Source organism: Aotus nancymaae, unplaced genomic scaffold, assembly GCF_030222135.1.
Source record: "Aotus nancymaae isolate 86718 unplaced genomic scaffold, 86718_ANA_hifiasm-v0.15.2.pri h1tg000006l, whole genome shotgun sequence".
NCBI lineage: Eukaryota > Metazoa > Chordata > Mammalia > Primates > Aotidae > Aotus > Aotus nancymaae.
This window is the reverse complement of record NW_026988417.1, coordinates 56,695,861-56,718,386: the sequence shown is the minus strand read 5'-3', so window position 1 is coordinate 56,718,386 and position 22,526 is coordinate 56,695,861. Positions and strand designations below refer to the sequence as shown.

General features: G+C 34.9%; 1 protein-coding gene across 18 annotated transcripts in view; it reads right to left on the bottom strand.

Annotated features, from left to right (window-relative positions):
- ADGRL3 (adhesion G protein-coupled receptor L3) overlaps positions 1-22,526 on the bottom strand; it is an 837,546-nt gene that overhangs the window by 287,334 nt on the left and 527,686 nt on the right. The gene's annotated exons all lie outside the window — the stretch shown is intronic.

Below are 22,526 nucleotides of genomic sequence, written 5' to 3'. Positions count from 1 at the left end.
TATAAAATTATACTTTGTAAAGATACTTTTCACTATGTACTCTATACTTCATATAATAATATATAATACTATATTGGTATAATATATAGGAATATATGTTTTAAAAAACTCTCTATATTTTATGATCTATTGAAGAATTTTCAAAAATAATTTTGACTATGCTAAATTTTAACAGTTGATTTCAGACTCTGACCCTAACAAATTAATTCTACTAAGTGATTATTACTGATATTCAATTGCTTATGTGAATTAAGTCCTGCAGTTTATACTTTTATAACATAAATCTTTTCTGGTTGAGTTATCTCTGAGTAGTTAAAAAAAAAAAAAAAAAAAAAAAAAACTAAAAATCCCTACTTTCATTCACATATAATAGACTTCTTGTTCACTGTTAGGCTTAGAAAATTTTAGCTTTTCTATGCTTGTGAAACTGGGCACTTGAATTTGTGTCATGGTATTTGCAATTCTTAACTCTAGAACATGATCAGCTAAATCAATAGTCTTGTTCATCCACTGAGCTACTTTGCCATATTACTGAAAGCTTTTTGTTATTAAAAAAAACAAAACAAAAAAAAGCTGTAATAAGAATCCAGACTATCTGGCAAGTCGATATATTCATACTTCGGGGAAAATTCAGTGAAGGTTATAAAAAGTAGCAGAATATGCTGCCTCAAAATATGCCACTTTGGCATATTGATGGTTTTGAACTGAAGACAATTGGAAGCAGATACAAAGCAAGTTCTAAGAGGATGGTAAATTTGCAAAGGTATCCCCTCTTCACTCTCTACTAGGAAAAATAGAAGTTAATTACCAGAGACAACTTTAAACTTTTATCAGCTTAGATATGGCATCAGATGGCACCAGAAGAATCCACATAATAAACCTTACTAATTGGCTGGGTGCGGTGGCTCACAACTGTAATCCCAGCACTTTGGGAGGCTGAGGCGGGTGGATCACGAGGACAAGAGATCGAGACCATTCTGGTCAACATGGTGAAACCCCGTCTCTACTAAAAATACAAAAAATTAGCTGGGCATGGTGGCGCGTGCCAGTAATCCCAAATACTCAGGAGGCTGAGGCAGGAGAATTGCCTGAACCCAGGAGGCGGAGGTTGTGGTGAGCCAAGATCGCGCCATTGCACTCCAGCCTGGGTAACAAGAGCGAAACTCCAAATAAAAAATAAACCTTACTAACTATAGCAGTCTCCTCTTATCCATGGGGGATATGTTCTAAGACCCCCAGTGGAGGCCTGAAACAATAAATAGCAGCAAATAGTACATATGCCATGTTTTTTTTTTCCTATACATGCACACCTATGACAAATTTAATTTATAAATTTGGCACAGTAAGATATTAGCAATAATAATTAATAATAAAAAAATTATAACAATATACTGCAATACAAATGATGTGAACATGGTCTCTCTTTCTTTCTCTGAAAATATCATATTGTACTTTACAGTCATTTCTCTGTATCCACATGGTATTGGTTCCAGGTCTCCCAGGGGATTTTTCTGTGGATGCTCAAGTCCCTGATATAAAATGGCATAGTATTTGCATATTACCTACATACATCCTCCCATACAGTTTAAATCATCTCCAGATTACTTATAATTCCTAATAAAATGTAAATATAATGTAGATAGTTGTTAAACTGTATTATTTTTCTAAAAAATTGCATTTTTTAAAAATTTTGGTATTGTTATTTTTGGTTTCAATTTCCTGAATTTTTTTTTTTTTTTTAGACAGTTTCACTCTTGTTGCCCAGGCTGGAGTGCAATGGTGCAATCTTGGCTCATTGCAAACTCCGCCTCCCAGGTTCAAGTGATTCTCCTGCCTTAGCCACCTGAGTAGCTAGGATTACAGGCATCTGCCACCATATCTGGCTAATTTTTTTGTATTTTTAGTAGAGACAGGTTTTCATTGTGTTGGCTAGGCTGGTCTTGAACTCCTGACCTCAGGTGATCCACCCACCTCAGCCTCCTAAAGTGCTGGGATTATAGGCATCTGCCACCATGCCCGGCCCATTTCCTGAATATGTTTGATTGATGTTGTTTACTCACTTGTTTTCAGACCTTGGTTGACAGCAGGTAATTAAAACTGGGGAAAGCAAAACTGCAGATAAGGGGAACTACTGTGGCTCATATGTTTCATTAGTTTGCCCCATATATTTACTGTCCCACAATTTGCTGCCCTTACAAGCTCAAAGTTCTTTTCCTTTGTCTTGCCACTTCTCTACAAAAGCTGTTGTTTTTGTTTAGATGCTATATAACCTGAAATTCCGATCACCCTCTTGAGTTACTCATCTGTACCTATGAAGCACTCCTTAATAAACTCCTGTTCTTCTCTTGTTAATCTGTCTTTTGTCAGTCTAATTTGCTAGGCCCACTGATGACCCTTAAATAGAGGGAAAAAGGGTTTTTTCCCTTGCCTACAGTGGTCCAAAAATAATTCTTCAAGCAATTAAATTATCAAGAATTATTTAATAAGCACAATACCTGAAATGCATGACAGTTATTCTTATAGGCCGCACTCAATTAAAATTTCAGAATAAAATTTTACTTTTTGGACAAGAGAGGTCTTCTTTTACTAACAATGTAATAATTTGGTGGAAAGAGTTATAGGAATAAAGGTTTGCCAGTGCTTTAGGAGGTTATAATCTGGATTGTTTTGTGTTATTATTGCAGTTTGAGGTGAAATGAAGCAATAGTACTAGGATAAAGGAAACTCCAGCATAAGATCAATTCTTATTCATTATTACAGATATACTGATATTTGATTTAGTATATTACTAAGGGATAACTGATCACATAACGCTTTTCTCTGTGCTTTGTGTTGTCCAGGGCTTAAAAATCTCTGGTGCCAGTGCAGACGGTTGTCAGATTTAAGTCTCCAGCTCGGTATTACCTACCTGGACAAGTGCATGCAAACTGTGCTCTTTCTTTCTTCCCTATTCCACCCTGTACCCTTTTACTAAAGAACAGTTTGGTATGATCTATTTTTATACTATTTTAACCATCACTGTAATGAACATCTTATGCATGTCTCTTTGCACACAAGTATGAGTTTCTCTAGGAAGAAAACTTAGAAGTAGATTTCCAATATACAAGAGATATAAAACATTGTATTTTTTAAAACATGGTATTTAAACATGGTATTTTAAAGACAGTATTTTAAAACATGGTAATACAAGGTAGTAAAACGTGGGTTTTATTAGGTGAGGAGGCTCATAACACACTACCCCGTAATACAAAGCTTTGACATACTGAATATTTTAAGCTGAAGAAATTGAGAAATGCAGGAAAGTATCTCTGATTTTTTCCTGAAGCATTTCATAAGACCCTCAAATGAGAGCTGCTCTCCATATACCCAGTAGAAAGAGGCATCTTTATCCCCAAAGATGGAGGGGCAAGAGGAATTAGAATGAATAGGCTTTGCTAAATTTCCCTTCGCTTAACACATTCTTTGCCCTATCACACTTTTTAATAACTTTTCACTCTTCATCAAACCTCACATAAAAATACTCAGATTTAACCATTTTGGGGAGGTGTTCATTTCCTTAGGAAGGCTCTCATGTCATGTAAAACTTAAATTAAATATATGTGTATATTTTTCTATTATTAAAGTCTTTGGTTACAGGGTCCCAGCCAAGAATTTAGATGGGTAGAATGAAAATACTGTTTTCAAGGAAAGGAGTTTCTGGTGATGAGGATGGGATTGCATTGGCTGGGACACTCAACAACTCTGGAGCTGCCACTGACTAAGCCAGCAAATAATTCTTACTAGTCAGTTTCCCAGATATCTACCTGCAGTGGCCAGTTGAGAAAGGAGGGTAAGATTTTTTTCCTGTCTAGTCCTTTCCAAATTCAGATTAGCAGGAGAAATTTGTAAGAATTATTCATTTGAATTGTGACTTTCAAAAATTTGGCTCTAAGTACTCATTGATTATTGATCCTTTCCCTCCCAGGGACAGCCTGGAGGTTGAGTTCCTAGCTGTCTAGGAGTTCCTAGCTAGAGTTCCTAGCTGTCTCAATTTGTATCTTGAGAGCTTGGCTTGACTTTACACACCAGTCAAGGCACACAGATTGTCAGGCTTGCATCTGCAGGTGGACAACTGTTAGATAGATAGAAACCCTGAGACACGAAGATGGCTGAACAGCTGATATCCTACTGGCATTACTAGCTCTTAGGAGGTTTTGTCTACATCTGTCATTCTTCTGTCTATCTTTGGTAATGGCTCTGGATTATAAGGGTGGCTTCTTTTGCACCCTCTCTGAGGATGCCTCTTGTGTCTGTGGTTAGGCTATAAAAGGGTTTATTGATTTTGAGTCACATGGAATAGATACCCCTTTGGTTTAAAAAAAGGGTGGTGGAGTGGTTGTGGTTGTCTTACACCTGTAATCCCTACACTTTGGGAGGCTGAGGCAGAAGGATTGTTTGAGCCCAGGAGTTTGAGACCAGTTTAGGCAACACAATGAGATCTTGTCTCTAAAAAATTAATTAATTAAAGGAAAAGGTTTCATCTCTTCTGGTCTTTGTAGTTAGGAGAAAAAATGGGGTTCAATTGTATCAGAAAAATTTACTGTTTGTCTCATTCAAAATCTGACAATAATATTTCAAAGGATTTTTTTGTCCAAAATACTCTATGGTCAGAAATGGGCTTAATTGGAGGCTGATCTTCAGAGCCTGAGAGGAACTATTTTTAAGGCCTTCTCTCCTACTATGGAATCATGTGTTTATGAAAAGAGTTATCTAGCTTGCTTTAGGCAGACAGTAAGGGAAGGATCCCTGGAGAACTTCCAACCCACCCCACAAGCATTTACACCAGATGTTTTGTGCAGATAAGAAAATTTGCACAGAGGTCTTGCCTAAACATGCCCACAGTGGAAAATTTCATTCCTTAACACATGTGCAGTAAGGGAAATAAATCAATATGGAGCGACTCAGTCTAGGGACCTGTATGTTCACTGGAAGGATGGGGTGGAGACGCCAGAAATTCATACCTTAAGCCCTTGTATTAAACTGTGAAGGGAGCAACTAGAAACCCGCTTTTGGGACCGCTCTTTTTGCTGAGAGCTTTCCTGTTACATAATAAATTCTGCTCCACTCACTCTTTGATGACCATGTGCCTAATTCTTCCTGGCTGTGAGACAAGAACCAAAATCCAGCTGCGCTAAGGAGGAAAGACTCCTGTATCATTTAGAGAGAAAGAACATTAGGAAGGCTTTGTGTAATAATTTATTAAGTCATTCTAAAGGCATGCAACTCAATCTAGAACACAGGAATCTTTATTTCCATATTGGTTGGAAATATGTTCTCTGATATGAAATAGCAAATTCAAGATAATGTAATTTGATAGGTGAGTCAGCCTCTTTGTTACTCAGGCTGCAACACAGTTTTTTAAAGAATTTAAAATAACTACCCTTTTCTTACAAATTGAGTCTATAAAAACAGAATGCAGCTCTAGGAGCAATTTCAAGCCCACCCATCCTTATCAATCCCAAAATCTCTCCTGTTCATATCAAGATGCTTGCAGATACTTTAAAAAGTCAAAACATTGGAAATGGAATTGTCCTTAGCTTAGGAAAAAAAATACCCTAAATCTATGATAATAGATATGCCCCAAAATGCCCTCAGAGAAACCTTACATCCTTTCTTTGTACCTTTCAGACATAAATATTTGACTCTGTCCTCTCTATGACCTGAGGGTAATCTCTTTGCTATGCAAACGTCCTGGGAGATAACTCTTGCTTCGAAACAAAAGGAAAAATAAATTAACAGCCTTTTTGAAAACAAACTGCTCCAGTGTCCACCACCCAAAATTTAGTTCACAACTTCCAGGAAATTACTTATCAACAATAAACAAAAGTATTAAAAGCCTCCTATATAAATATAGCTAAACAGGTAACCCTAACTTGTCTCATTTGCCAGAAATACAATTTGGATACAAATGTAAAGTGGGGATAAACCAGTGAGTTTTTACTAATATGTTTTACTGACTCATGACTAAAATTTTAGAATAAACTCTAAGATCTCTGTTTGTAATTGTCTGTATGGCTATGTATATTTAGGTTTACTTGTATGTGTACATGTAACGTATACATGATCTTTTTCTATCTCTAATAGTGTTACCAAATTAATTTATAAAATTCCATAATGGTTTATTCAAATTGGCTTAAAGATAAATAAACTCTTATGTAAAATAAATATTCCTAAAACCCTAGGAAATAGAGAAACTAACTGAAATGTTTTTCAAGTTTACATGACTTGGATTAATTGCTGATATAAAAGATTAGTTTAATATTGTTGGCTTAATAAAAATAGCTATGTACTCTGAGTTATCAGCATTATGTAGAATATGAGCATACATTTTCATTCTATTGGATTTAGTAGTCAAATAAGGTTAAAAATAGTTAACTGGGAAATAAGTTAAAATGTTGGTTAGCTTTGTTTGGTTTTTTAAAATGTCTGCCTGAAAACACTAAAATGTTTATGGTAACTTGCAACCTTAGAGTTATGCTAAATAACATATATATAAATTATATATATATATTATATACATATTATATATATAATATATTATATACATTATATATATGTTATATATTATATATATTATATATTATATATTATCTTTATTATCTATATATTATATATATTATCTATATATTATCTATATATTATATATTATATATATTATCTATATATTATATATTATATATATTATCTATATATTATATATTATATATATATAGTGTGTGTGTGTGTTCAAAATTTCCCAATAGGATAAAATACTGAAACATTCATTACTGAACATAGCTTAAGTTTATGTATTTTGGGCCTCTTGTTTTTATATGGTATAAAGAAACTAAATATATTTGGGTACGTTCATACACATTAGAAATTATACCATGAAGAAATAGCATACACTTATGAAACAGAAGATAGTATATTCATAAAAGTGCCAGTCAGCTATAGAATACTGGTATGTGACAGACAATTCATGATAGTCTACTTCCTAGTTTTCTCTCTAAAAGAAATGTTACTAATGGTTAAAAATTATACTGAATTTATATAAATGAAACTGTTATGAATAAGAAGAGTAAAGAAAAAAACTCTTTATGCAAAGAGTGCAAGAAAAGTAGGATGTGTTTCTGATTTAAAAAAAGAAATGTGGTATGAAATATATGTATTTTTTTAAGGGGAAAAAAAGAGTAATTTTGTCCTAAGGTAGAATGAATGCTTGTTCCAGAATGAGAAAAAGGAAAAGAGTAGGATCAAAGCTGAATGGATATTATAATACATGTAGAAAGTTTGTAGAAAAATAATTTTATGTGTAGTCAACTGCTAAGATAGAACGGACTTATTTATAAGTTAAAAAAATGAGATGACATTAAAAGCATACTGATGCAAAACCAGAATGACAGTTTTCTTGGATTATTTGTCTGGTCTTATTAAAAAAATAAGAGATGTCTCTTTATCTTTTAAGTAACCTGCTTAGGGAACAAAGATTTTGTATCTTAGCAAAACAATTTCCTGTGCTTCATGTTGTATTTATCAGGTCTTTGCTTAGGAAAACCAAGTTTTCTCAATATTAGAAGAGCTAAGATTTTTTTTCACCATTATTTGACTTATGGTATTTGCCTTTTGGAGACTTTCATTGTCACACTAGTTAAATAAATAAGGCTCACCGTAGTGAGCCTACTCAATCAAATGTTCAAAACTTTTCACATTTTTGACAAGCACTTCTATATCAAATTTAAATTGTTTTCTTTATCTCAGAACTAACTTTGTGATTTCCCAGCACACCCCTGGAAAATCTGAAATAACATGTTCTTTCATCTTGTAAAAAGAAAGATGTTAAACTCATTAGATTTATTTGAGATATTCAATTGCATAAGAAGCATTGTCTAATAAAAAGTAATGCTTAACCTTCTTTAAGTTGTATTTGTAGGGTATATATTAATATAAATGTTTCAGAAATTTTATGAAATTCCTAGAAATTTGTCAATGTTATTTCTATCTTTATAAACCAATCATAATTCAGTTATCTTAGATTGTTATATGCCACATTATAATAAGCTTGTATTAGATCTTTAACCATGACCATTTTAAGTCTTGTCATTTATAGACAGTTATTGTTTTACTCAGATTCTTCTCTGAAAATGTTCACAAGTAGCAGCAGACCAAAATTGCTCTATCTTCAAAGAAATTCATGAAACTCACTCTAATAAATACTCTGAAGTACAGGTTACTGGTAATTTTATTTATTTATTTGAGACAGAGTCTCACTCTGTTGCGCAGGCTGGACTATACTGTTGTGATCATAACTCATAGCAGCCTCCAGCTCCTGGAAACAAGCAATCCTCTCACCTCAGCCTCCTGAGGATTCAGGACACTACAGGTATGTGCCACCATGCCCAGCTAATTAAAAATTTTTTTGTAGAGATGGGGTCTCACTTTGTTGCCCAGACTGGTATTGAACTGGCCTCAAGCAATCCTTCTACCTTAGTCTTTCGATGTGATAGGACTACAAGTGTATGCCACCATGCCTGGCTAAATTTTAAAGTTTTTTGTAGAAGTGGGATCTTGCTTTGTTGCCCAGGCTGTTACTGAACTCCTTGCTTCAAGCAATCCTCCTATGTCAGTCTCCTAAAGTACTGGGGTTAAGGGCATAAGCCACTATGCCTGGCCTCTGATAATGATAAGATCATACCCTTTGGGTAAAACTTTCCAGAACTCGAGTTAAAAAGTCTGATTGATTCATAAAACTAATCCAAGATCATGAAACCGCCATGCAAAATTATAACTGACTGATCTAACCAACTCCATTTTGCTTCTAACCTCCAAACTGTCCTTATTCCTTCTTGGGCATAGGCTGAACTAACTTTGGGAGGAACTTAGTTTATAATTTAAAACAAAGATAACATCCCTTTCCCAAAACTAACTTCCTTCTTGGCCGGGGATTAGATTGCCTTTGTAGGACTAACAAATTAGCCACAGGTTAGAAATTATGGTTTAGGAGTCATTAAGCTGGAGGCTACAAGATTCTGACCCTCCCTAAACTGCTCCTAAGATTAGTGCTGAGATGTTCTTGCCAGCCTTCACTTGATGGACCAGCTGGCACCACCCAGACTGATAAACTGGCTCTTTTGATCTTGTGGTCCCCACCCAGGGACTGACTCAGTACAAAGGACAGCTTCAATTCCCTATGATTTCATCTCCTACCTAACCAATTAGCATCCCTGGTTCACTGGCTTCCCCGCACCAAGTCGTCCTTAGAAACTCTGATACCTAAATGCTTGCGGAGACTGACTTGAGTAATAATAAAACTCTGGTATCCCACCACACAGTCAGCTCTGTGTGAATTATTCTTTCTCTATTGCAACTTTCCTTCTCAATAAACAGCTCTGTTTAGGCAGTGGGCAAGGTGAACCCATCAGGTGATTACAATCCAGCAGAACAAGAATTAATTACATGGAACTGAATGAACTGATAAGGAATATTATAATTATTAACTTTTTTTTTTTTTACTGAGACATTGCTGGTTCTTTAATATTTTGTTTTTCAAATTAAAGTTTTTCTCTTTTTCTCTCAAGCTATCTTTACCTCACAACAATCTGGCAAACTATAAAGGAAAATTAAAATATTGATTTGTTCTCTCTACCTGATCCCTCCAGATTTTGGAAACTGTTGTTGAGTATTCTCATTTTTAAGGCAATATAAATATTTGCATAAGTTCAATAAGAATATTTCCTTCTCATAACAGAAAATAACTAGAAATTGGTTATATTGCTAAGCCTTTGACTGGAAGGTCATATTTGAGAATAATATGTATAGAATCGGATATGACCAGAAAATTTTAAGGAACTAAATTTGATTTCATGGAGCCAATGATTGCAATGACCCTTAGAAAAACTGGCCTTGGACCTGGCTTAAGAATTCTCAGCCTCACAGGTGAGTAAGGCAGGTTACTTCCTGGATATACTGAGTGCCTCGGGAAGAGAGGAATTCACCCAAATCTATAGGTGTCACAGGCAATTGTCAAGTTCCTTGGATTGGCATCCTAGCCTCCAGGCACTTTTAAAAGTCTAATCTGAGATTCCTGATCGTAAATTCCAGGGAAGCAAATTGAAAAAAGGACCTATGTGGTCATGTACTATTTTTGCTGCACTAATGTAAATAATCAGCAGAAGATTAATGGGGTTAGAGTTATTTTGCAATCAAATTAGTCTACTTTGATACAATTGAAAGTAACTATAGAGAATAAAATTATTCCATTATTATTTCAAACATCAAGTCTAATCCGGTTCACTGTCTTTGAAGCTCTATTATGTCTCTGTAAAGACTAGATCATGCTCAATTCTAGCAACCTCCAATACCTGATTATAACTCTTCAAATTAATGTTTCCAATTTTTCTCTCTCCCTGTTAAGTTGGTACCACTGAGGGTTAAAATCGTACTGCTCAGATCTTTGTTAGGAATATCTAAAGAAGCCCTGGAAGTTGAGACTGGAAACCTCCATACTTTGCTCTGAGAAGCAACTATAACTCTTCCATCACCAGAGACATTCAAACTACAAGCCAGGAAATTTGTTGAATGACTACTTCCATTCTCATGCCATCATCTAAAGATACTTTGAGCCAAATGTCCTGAAATGGGCTTGAGTGACTGCCTTCTGGAATAAAAAACTGAGTTTATAGTATGTTCTAACCAGTAATCTTTTTTTTTTTTTTTTTTTTTCACAAAAATGTGCCTTATTAAATGTTTTATTGTTCATACCATCTAGAGGAGCTCGGGGAGGGGAGCACCTTATTTCTACCTTTATGATGTCTCCCAAAAATGAGATACAATTATTTAACTGAACTCTCCTCTTCCTAGGAGTGAGAGACTTGTTCAATGAAATATGGGACAATCTACCAACTCCGTTTCTGGACTGTAAAACTTCCTGGGGGAAGTTTCAGTTGGGGGAATAATAGGTTCAGGACACAATACCACAAAATATGGTACCTTGGCATATTGAATACATATATATTTTTGATACGGGATCTTGCTTGGTCACCCAGGCTGGAGTGCAGTAGAGCAATCTTGGCTCACTGCAACTCTGCCTCCCAGGCCTAGTTGATCCTCCCACCTCAGTCTCTTGAGTAGCTACGACTACAGGTGCATGCCAGCATGCCCTGCTAATTTTTGCATTTTTTTTTTTTTTGTAGAAACGGGGGTCCCATCATGTTGTCTAGGCTGGTCTCAAACTTCTGAGCTCAAGCAATCCACCTACCTCAGCCTCTCAAAATGCTGGGACTACAGGTGTGATCCTCTGTGATCAGCCAACAGATTGAATATTATAAGGTGAAGAGAAACAACTAGTGCAGGAATATAACTCTGACAGTCTCAAGAAGCAGATCATAAGACAATCATGTAAGCAGTACTCTCCAAATACCCAGAAGAAAGGAGCATTCTTATCTCTGAGGATGAAGGAACACTGAGAGAAATCTGAAGGAACAGAACTTACCAACGTCTCCCCAGTTTACTACTTTTAACTCATACTCCTTTGTCCTATCACATTTTTCCATGGCTTTCCATAATAATAGGCTTATTAGGTAATATAATAATAGGCAATCAATATAATAGGCTTTTCAGGCTATTAATAGGCAATATAATGGGCTTTCCAAGACAATTTTATAAACACTGAAGTTTAATTACCTTGTGGGTCTTTACTTCCTTAGGAAGCCTCCTATGTTTTATATATATATGGTATATTAAATAAATTAAAAGTAAAAATTTCCATTCTACTCTCTTGTTAATCTATTTTTGGTTACAGAGCCCTAGCTGAGAATTTAGAAGAGCAGGAACAAAATACTTTTTTCCCGATATAAGTATGGACAAATTGCTCTCCAACTACTTATAACATTTTATACTCCAGCCAGCAGGATATAAGCACTCTTCATGTTGTCCTTAATCATATTGTTAACTACTCAAGGTTGGTTAAATCAATCTTGGGAAATAACTTTCTAAAACGAAAAAATGCATGTGCTTTCATCACTTCCTTTTGACGAAAGTGAGCCCATCCATTACTTGTTCATTTATTTTCAAAGAAAAAAACGTCTATTTCCCTTTTATTTCTCTTTTCTTTTCTTCATTCTACTTTTCACCATTTTGTCAATCCTGTTCATAGGTTGTGAGAATGCGAGTATTGTTAGCAATACATCTGAATGTCCAGTTTACTTCAAAATTAAGAACATGCAAATAAGATATGCTACATTTAAATCTAATAAATATCTAATAAAACACTGGTTCCTGTTTGCTTGTCCAATTCCACTTCAAGATTGATATGTCCTTGCTGCCTTGCATTTATTTCCTCCTTTAGCTTATCTGCTTTGACTGCAGTTCTAATATATGTCCATTGCCTTCCTGCTTTTCCCTTTGCTTCTCAGTTGTGGAACCTGTATTCTTTTAAAACACTGATGGAGGCAAAGTGACAAAGCAGAAAGTCAGCCAGACTAGGATTCTAAATGTAGCTCTGGACTATGTATGTGAATACTCTTTGATGCTCAATTTCTTCATCTGGTAATGAGTATGATGCTGTCTTTGCATAATTACAGTTAGACTTAAATCTGATAATCTTTGCAAATGGCCAGCAAACACCTAAAAAATAGTAGGGAATACTACTTTCTTTTTTTTTTTCCTTCTTTTTTTTTAATCATCCTCTTTTTTGTTTCTTCTCAATTTGTTTTCAATAGACTGTAAGTTCATGAAGGTAGGGCCAATGCCTGCTGTGTTCATTATTGTAACAACCACAGAATATAGAATAGTGCCACATAGAGCTCTACTTAAAGACATAGTTCCTGACTGAAGTAAAGAAAGGACTAAAAAATGAATCAATCAATTAATCATCCATCTTCCAACTGAAACCCAATTTCAACTCCTGCTTCTACATCTCAAAGCAGATCTGATTTTGTGCATAAATTCCATTTTTCATTTTTGTCTTTTTCTTAATTCTTTCAGTTCCACTTCAAACTACCTCACTGCAAACTACCCATGTCACTCAGCAGGCTTCTCATAAAATACAGGAGTCTAAATTTTCATTTACTACATTCATATGAATGCTACCAGCCAAATTATCATAGATATTGAAAGGTTTGCTGTTTTAAAATTAATCTATTTTATATTTTTAATGAATAGTGTGTTTCTAGAGTACTATTTTCTTGTTTTGAAAGGCAAAAGTTTCTTCAAAGACATTTCCCACTTATCAAAAAAACTTGCATTAGAGATAATTTTCAGACAAATCTTAATGTCAACAAATACCTAATTCTTCCCTTATACTTGTATATTTTTTGGCAGAATTGTTTTTTCTAATACGATTGCAAAAAAAATAAATTTTAAGGCTAAAATACTTCAGTCATAAGGCACTTTATATAGAAAGAACTGGCTAATTTTGATTCGTATCTTTGCTAGGATAAATGGATGCAAAAAGTTTCACCAATTTGTACCACTGAAGGGCATAATGAAAGGAGCCAGAATTCTTTTTAAGTAAATAAAATGAAAAATTGTAAAATTTTTATAAAATTATAGAGTATAGATTTTATCTGTCATTTATACATCTTGAAATTTTTTGTCATTAATCATTACTTTTTGAGAATTTAGCTTTCTCGTGGTAGTTTATTAAGAAGGAAATTCCTTTTTGCTTAAAAACTCATACTATTGCTTGTCAAGCCTAGACTGAGGTATTTGAACACTACTTAAAAATGTTAAAAACAGAGAAGTGAAGCAGATGTCAGACTTGGCTTTTCTAACAGCTGTTATGTAATAGAATCAACTCTCACTTTTCTGTGCTAAGAGATGTATAGAAGCATAGGATTCTAAGGTGGAATCCCTCCATAATCATTACTTTTGCCACTGTTACCAACCCTTATAAGATGCACCAATAAAGAGCAGCAACATTGTTCCAGTTCCACTTGCCTGCACTCTGGTGGACATGCTAATGAGCAGTGAAATGGCTACAGAAAGGACAGCTGGTGTGAGTGGGAAGCTTATTCACAAATAAGTCATCTTTCTTTATTACTGTAAACTACATTTAGAAATGATTTTGATTACATGTCTAATAATTATATATTTATCGGGGACATCACTCTGTAGAAACAACTAACGTTAGAGCATTTGTTAATCTTTTTATTCCTTGCCTCTTCTCTCATCCATTTGGAAGGTCACCTAGTCAGATGAATAACAAACACTAGGTTCAGCTGTATAGTTAGGTTCAGCTTTGGTTGGTACAGAACTGTGATTCATATACTCAGAGCCTGAAAAGCAGAAGATGTCATTCTGGGAAGTTGTACCCTCAATTATGCAGAAAGAAAAATACAGGAAAGGTTTACAGAAAGGCGTAAGAGAAAATTCAGCTGCTGTGAAGTGGCAATGGAATCGCTCTTGCAAATTTTGCAAGCTTTGGCTGTGCTCCCTGAAAAATCAGCAGCAGCAATGTCCTTCAGGCAGCAGCTGTCACTGCAAGCAAAGAAGAAGCAGTGGAAAGAAAAAGAAGGGGCTCCTCTACAGACAGAGAAACAGCTGATGCATAAAAATACAGATAGGGCTGAAATTAGCAACAAGTTGCTGACAATTTTTTTCTTTTTTGTAAAGTTCACTCAGCTACTAAGATAGATGTAAATTAAACTTTAGAGACAATGTGGTATCTCAAGTGGAACTCTGAAGGAATCATACCCAAAGGCTGAGGACAAGTTTGATTTAAGATCCTACTACTTGTAGGCTCTATTGTCTGACTAGGGTACACCATATTTAACTAAACCATTCAGGAAGCAGATTCAGCTACCTATTAAACACGTGATAGTTTCAAAATGTTCAGGATTCTCTGCCCAGCACTCACATTACTCAGCTGTCACAGTAAAGGGCCCAGATATATGATGTGAAAATTACATTTTAACGAGGTGTCATGTGTGTTTAAAGTTCTTATTCATCACTACACAGTCACAGCTTTTACTGGAGACACAACTGCACTTAATTTGCATATTATAAGGACAGAAGGTGCAGCATATCCTCATTGTCAAACTGTTATGTGTAGGCTTTTTGTTGGTTTAGATTCTACTACTATCTTTAGTGTACATAAGAATGGTTATATTTACATAGTCTCAAATGGCTTTCAGGAAAATGTGGATTGTATTTGGGAAGCAGAAGAGCAGGTAACAAGACAGAAGCTACATCTCTTTATCATTTTATTGTTAGTACTTATTGCTGGGTGTGTTTTTCACTAAATCTCAACCAGTAGATTTGTAGATCTGTTAGACATACTAATTTTAGGAAATTTTTAAAACTCAGCCTCTCTGCCTGTTACTACGAATTTGAACCTACTTCCTCCTCCTCCTTCAGTAGGAAATACTGAAAAACATTTGAATATTTAACAAGGAAAATTAAATTGTTTGATGGACAGCTTAGAAACAAACTGTAAGAGTCAAAGAAAGTACCTCTCATCTCGCTCCTCTATTAATAATCAATTTGGCAGAAGGTGGTTTGGGAGAGAGAGAAGTTAAGGTTGAAAGTCAGTCAAAACAAGCCACTAATAATAGCTAAAGGCAAGTGATCCAGCTGTCTGACTCCCTCCCACCAGCTGTATCAGGATATAATATACAGTTTTAGAGCTGTGATGCCCATGTGTGAATCACTCAACCTGTGAAAGAGCTGAGGATTATTTGAACACTTCAAATGTACAGCTTACAAAAGATAGCCAATTAAAGGTAATGATAAAGGCATATTTTTATAATGTATTTTATAAGCTAGGAAAGAGGCTCAGTTAAAAGTATATTTGAAGAAAATTCTAGATTTGATAGTTTTGTATCTGGTGCTCTGCCCAGAAAAAACAGAGGAAGTGCTTTCACATGTACTTTATATTCAAGTGCTAAATCTTACAATCACTTTGGTACTAGTGTCCAAAGCTGAATCACTGGTTCTTTAGACAAAATGTATTTTCAAGGGAACACAACTATTATGCATTTCTGAATATAATACATTTTCTATTTTCTCCAAGTTGAAGAATCCCTACAATTTATCAAGCAAAAAAAAATTGAGAATATGTTCTTAATATAGAATTCTTCACATGGTTGCCCAATTTCCTCCATACTGTAAGATTACTGACTTTAATTTCTTCTAATTACTTCTGGAAGAAAACACATTAGGTATTAATGTACTTTGGTACTTCTCTTTAACATATGTTAAACTGCCCTTAGATTACTAAGGCTCACAATATGAGTGAAGCAGGGGAAAAGCTGAGGGTAAAGAGTGGGGATAGGAAGGATGGCTAAGTGACTTAATAAACTTAGATTTTAGCTCTATGTGTTGAGAGTGAAGATGACTACCTGAGGAGCATATACATAATCTTAATCACATTTCAAAATTGTACTTCTATTCACCTATTATCTGGAAAAAGCAGATTTAAAAAATATAGTCCCTTTATCCATTTAATCATTCAACAATCTTTACAAAGAACCAACAGTTTATCAGACACTTTAAGAATTTGTAGACAGGCCAGATCACACCTGTAATCTCAGCACTTTGGGAGGTCAAGCTTACTCAGGAGGCTGAGACTTGAGAATCACTTGAACCTGGGAGATGGAGGTTACAGTGAGTTGGGATCATGCCACTGGACTCCAGCCTGGGAAACAGAGTGACTCTTCTCCCCAACAAAAATAACAAAAAAAAAAAAAAAAAAAAAAAAGGCCGGGCACGGTGGCTCACGCCTATAATCCCAGCACTTTGGGAGGCCGAGGCGGGTGGATCACAAGGTCAAGAGATCGAGACCATCCTGGTCAACAAGGTGAAAGCCCGTCTCTACTAAAAATACAAAAATTAGCAGGGCATGGTGGCGCGCACCTGTAGTCCCAGCTACTTGGGAGGCTGAGGCAGGAGAATTGCTTGAACCCAGGAGGCGGAGGTTGCGGTGAGCCGAGATTGCGCCATTGCACTCCAGCCTGGGTAACAACAGCAAAACTCCGTCTCAAAAAAAAAAAAAAAAAAAGGAATTTGTAGAAGAAACTGACTAAAACAATATCAACAAGATTACTGTAATGAGATCAAAGTCTAATTAGTTCCAAAAAAACTTTTTATAAAACATTAGAGATTCTTTGCATTTGTATGTTAGTTAATATGTGAAATATAACAATATTATTTAAAATTTTAAGAAATTATTTGCAAATATATTTGCTCTATGAATGCTAAATAGCAGTATCAAAATAAGTTCTGATTTATTTTTCCAACAATTTCATGCTGGGAAACAACAAAAATGCTGGCAATTTTACATTTAATATCATGCAGAATAAGTGACAACAGGATAGTGTTCTGAAAGTAATGTTTTTGGAGAAACATAGTAAATCCATTTTAAACTTCTAAACTTTGCCTAGAAAAACTGGCCAATTAATGACTTTTTTCCAGGAGAAACTTCGCTTAGAGTCTCCAAAAACATTTTTAATACAAATTTAAAAAGTCAATTGAAATTAATTTCTTAACGTAGCTATTGTTGAAAACAATATTTCACAGATTGCACAATTTCCCAAGACATTTCCTTTGAAAAATAATGCAAACATACATGTCATACAATTGAGCAGCCCAACAAAAGGCAGGAACTTTAAAAACTGTGACAATTGAAAGTCTGGGGATGGGTGTTGGGAAAAGTAAAGTACTCAAATTAATAACTCCTGAAACCTCTTTTAGAATACTTTGAGGAGTTAAGAGTTTTTTCATGTTCTTCCTCCAAGGTTACCATTTTGGCCTTTAAAAATGACCCTTGTAGAATGTAAACTAATACAACCAGTATGGAAAACAGTGTGGAGATTTCTTAAAGAACTAAAAGTAGAACTACCATTTGATCCAGCAATCCCACTATTGGGTATCTACCCAGAGGAAAAGAAGTCATTACACAAAAAAGATACTTGCACATGTATGTTTACAACAGCATAATTCGCAATTGCAAAAGTATGGAACTAGCTCAAATGCCCATCAATCAATGAGTGGACTAAAAAAAAAAAAAAAAAAAACAGTGGTATAAATATATAGACTGGAATACTACTCAGCCATATAAAGGAATGAATTAATGGCATTCACAACAACATGGATGGACTTGGAGACTATTATTCTAGTTCAAGTAACTCAGGAATGGAAAACATTTTATGTTCTCACAAGTAGGAGTTAAGGTATGAGGAAGCAAAGGCATAAGAATCTTATAATGGACTTTGGGGAGTTGGGAAAAGGGTGGGAGGGGGTGAGGGATAAAAGACCACAAATTGGGTTCAGTGTATACTGCTCCGGTGATGGGGCGATGGGTGCACCAAAATCTCACAAATCACCACAAAAAAACTCACTCATGTAACCAAATATCACCTGTTCCTGAAAAACTTATGGAAATAGTTAAAAAAATAAAAAAAATAGAATGATAAAATGACTAAAAAAAAGACCTTATAAAAACAAAACGAATCATTTGAGTTCATGGTTGAAAAGTAGATACAATTTTTAGAGTACAAATACATGGTAATTAACTTGTAATATGATCTACAAATGATGTTTGTATCTAGAGAGTGCCTGGTGCTAACATCTGGGCAATTTTTGATTAAGTTACATGAGCTGCAGTGCTTTAGGTCCTTAGTTTAGAAAATGTGGATAAAAATGGTCTTTGTAGGGTTGGTACAAATCTATTAGGCTGTTTGTTACTGTATCATGCCTATTACATATATTTTCTCATTAAAATATAACAGTAATCTGAGGTTGATGTTATTTTTTCCACTTTATAGTCTGAAGAAATCAAGACTGAAGACTGAGCAACCTGCCCATAGTCAAACAAGAGGCAGAGAGAATTCAAACCCACATCCTTCTGACTCCCACGCACATGTTCAGAAGTCTATGCTACCTATGTGTAAGCCTCACCAAGTGTCACCCGAGGATCTTTATCCAAAAGAAGTATATTTGTCTTTTATTTTTTAACACCAGATCTTTCTACAGGAGACATAAAACACAAATACTTCTTTACATACAAACTTCAAAGGAATGAATTTTCATTGATCAGAACACAGTTAAAATCATCGCAAAAAGACTCAGCCTGCTACCAACAGATGGTAACAAAAAATGCACTTTGGGTCTACAGATTTAGGATTAGTTTTTGACTCTAACATATTTGTAATAAGTCGAGGGTTTCTGTACATAGACACATAGGACCCATAATAAAATAGCAATAAGAATTCACTAAAGGCAATTTCTTTAAAAAAAAAAAAAAAAAAAAGTCAATGTAATTTACTAAAGAAAAATACCCAGCTGAAACTATTTGTGTGAAATAAGATGAACTGCCTCTATTAACACTAACTGAAATTTTCCTATCTGCACACATCATGCAAACAATTTATTTCTATACATATTCTTTCCACCCATAAACTGCAGTGAGTCCATGCTGAAGCACTAGCTTTTCAATTTGAGCATTCATGAATGAAAATTTATAGTTTTTCATGATTATATTGACAAATTTAACAGGTAAAATTTCACTATTTGTAAAACAAAGTCTTAATTGTCATTCTTCAAAAGGAATGAAAATTCAATCTCCTGATTTACATTAGGAATTCATTTTAGAAGCTGCAAGTCTATCACTTTTTAATGCTTGCTACTTCAATAGCATCCTTTTTTTTTGAGACGGAGTTTCTCTCTGTCGCCCAGGTTGGAGTCCAGTGGTGCAACCTAGGCTCGCTGCAACCTCCACCTCCCAGGTTCAAGCAATTCTCCTGCCTCATCCTCCCAAGTAGCTGGCACTACAGGCACACACAACTACGCCCAGCTAATTTTTTTATTTTTATTTTTAGTAGAGACGGGGTTTCACCATGTTGGCCAGACTGGTTTTTGAACTCCTGATCTCAAGTCATTTGCCCACCTTAGCCTCCCAAAGTGCTAGGATTATAAATGGCATACGCCACCATGCCCAGCCATCAATAGCATTCTTTTTTTTTTTTTTTTTGAAAATGAAATTACTTGGATGTTTTAATAGTAATTGAATTATGAACCTTTTTTTTTTTTTTTTTTTTTTTTTTTATTTAAGATGAAGACTTGCTGTGTTCCCCAGGCTGATCTTGAACTCCTGGGCTCAAGTGGTTCTCCAGCCTCAGCCTCCTGAGTAGCTGGGATTACAGGTGCATGCCACCTCACCAGGCTTGAATGTTAGAAATAATTCAAATTAGTTACATCCATGTATTCAGCAATCTTTTATTGACCACATATTATTTGTCAGGCTTCTGCTAAGCATTTGGAATACGGCCATGAACCAAGTCAGACAGGATCATTTCTCTGTGGCATTTGTAATCTCAGTGTGTGATGCTCTCCTCCCTGTGTCCACATGTTCTCATTGTTCAACACCTGCCTATGAGTGAGAACATGTGGTGTTTGATTTTCTGTTCTTGTGTCAGTCTGCTGAGAATGATGGTTTCCAGGTTCATCCATGTCCCTACAAAGGACACAAACTCATCGTTTTTTATGGCTGCATAGTATTCCATGGTGTTTATGTGCCACTGTTTCCCTGTCAGTCTATCATCAATGGGCATTTGGGTTGGTTCCAAGTCTTTGCTTCAATAGCATCCTTTTAATAAATATGGGCACTAGTACATGCAGGCTAGATGGCCCATATTTTAACTCCCATAAATAGATTGATAAATAAATTTTGAAAAATTAAATGAAGGTACAATTTTCCTTATGTTCACAATTACAATGATTCATTCTTTTACCCCTCTCCATATGCATGTATAGGGGGCATATATGAATATATGAACATATGAATATATAAACATATAACAATAACCATATGAATATGTATACTCATACACATATAAGCCTATACATACATGTATATTACATACATACAAAAAGCATATAGTCATATATGTGTATGAGTATATATATATTCATGGTTATTGTATGCTACAATTTTATGTATGCTAAAAATATTTTTGGCAAGTTTTTAAACACATGGGATTATGGTATCATCTCATTCTTTAAGGATAACTTTAAAAAAACTGAATTAAGAACCTCCTTTAGTTTATCAAATCAGAACCTAAAAAGGTAATTAATTTTAACCTATTATTCTGAATAAAGTATGATCTTTTAAATAAATAAAATTTGAATTATGCTATTGCCCCTTATTCACTGTTTAACTAAAAAACGAGTTATTATTTATTATTCCTTTGAGATATTAGAAATCACTTCCTGTTCCAGTCAAAGAGTCAAAAAAGGCTAAAAAACATCCATAACAAAGTTTTCACTAACCAAATATAAATTTTAGTTTAAGAATATTACAGCTATAAAAGAAGTGTCTTCCCAGAAAACTCTAGATAATGGATTCTTGATCAAGTTTTAAACTGGAGAATGTAACGTTTTGAAAAAACAAAAAACCTTACCTGTACAGCAGTGAGTCAGACAATAGAGTTGATCTAGAAGATTTTGTTGAAGACTTAGGAGAAATTGCTTTTGTTGCTATTACATATTTAGTCTTTTCTTTCCATAAAAACCAACTCAACATATCTTGCTGATTATGGTTTCCATAATCACTCTAGCTATCCATAATCACTCTGACTATCACTCTGACTGAACCCTTTCCATGATTAGAGAAAATATCACCTAATTTGTCATGCTAACTGAATAAGAAGTGAAAAGCTAATCATTCATTCATTCATTCATTCATTCATTCCACAAGAGTGATTCAGCCTTATCATATATAGGTGATGCATTACACTAGAGTCAGAGAAGACAGAAATAATGGTAAGAGAAAAATACAATGAAAGAATGGGTAAGGCAAGGCCATTGGCCATAACATCTTAGAATCTAGTTCAGTAAAAAGATGTGCATATATTGGACTAAGTTAGAAGAATGTCATGCTAGTGCTAGTAAAAGCATGATTGGAAACAATGCAGAAATAAGAAATATTAACAGGATTATATTTTATTTTAGCAAAAGTTTTGTGCACTTCACTATATACAGAACTAACATGCTGAAAATGACTAATGCCTTTCAAAAAAGAAGGGCTAAAAAATGGAATCGAGCAGAACAAAGGAGAGTCAATTTCTTGCAGTTATATGTTTTTAGAACTGAATGGCAAAAATAATTTAATTTTTGAATTGCTATATTACTGTCAAAATTCAGACACCCATATTTTGGCTTTCCATTATACTTTATCTTGGAGAACACTACAACGACTAGTTGATATGGTTTGGTTCTGAGTCCCTACCAAAATCTCATCTTGAATTGTAATCTACATATCCCCACATGTCAAGGGCAGGACCTGATAGGGGTGACTGGATCATGGGGGAAGTTTCCCCTGTGCTGTTCTTGTGATGGTGAGTTCTCATGAAATCTGATGGCTTTATAAGGGCCTCTTCCCCTTTCCATGGTTCACTCTCTTTTGCCTGCTGCCATGTAAGACGTGCCTTTGCTTCTCTCTCACCTTCTGCCATGATTGTAAGTTTCCTCAGGCCTCCTCAGCCATTGAGAACTGAGTCAATTAAACCTGT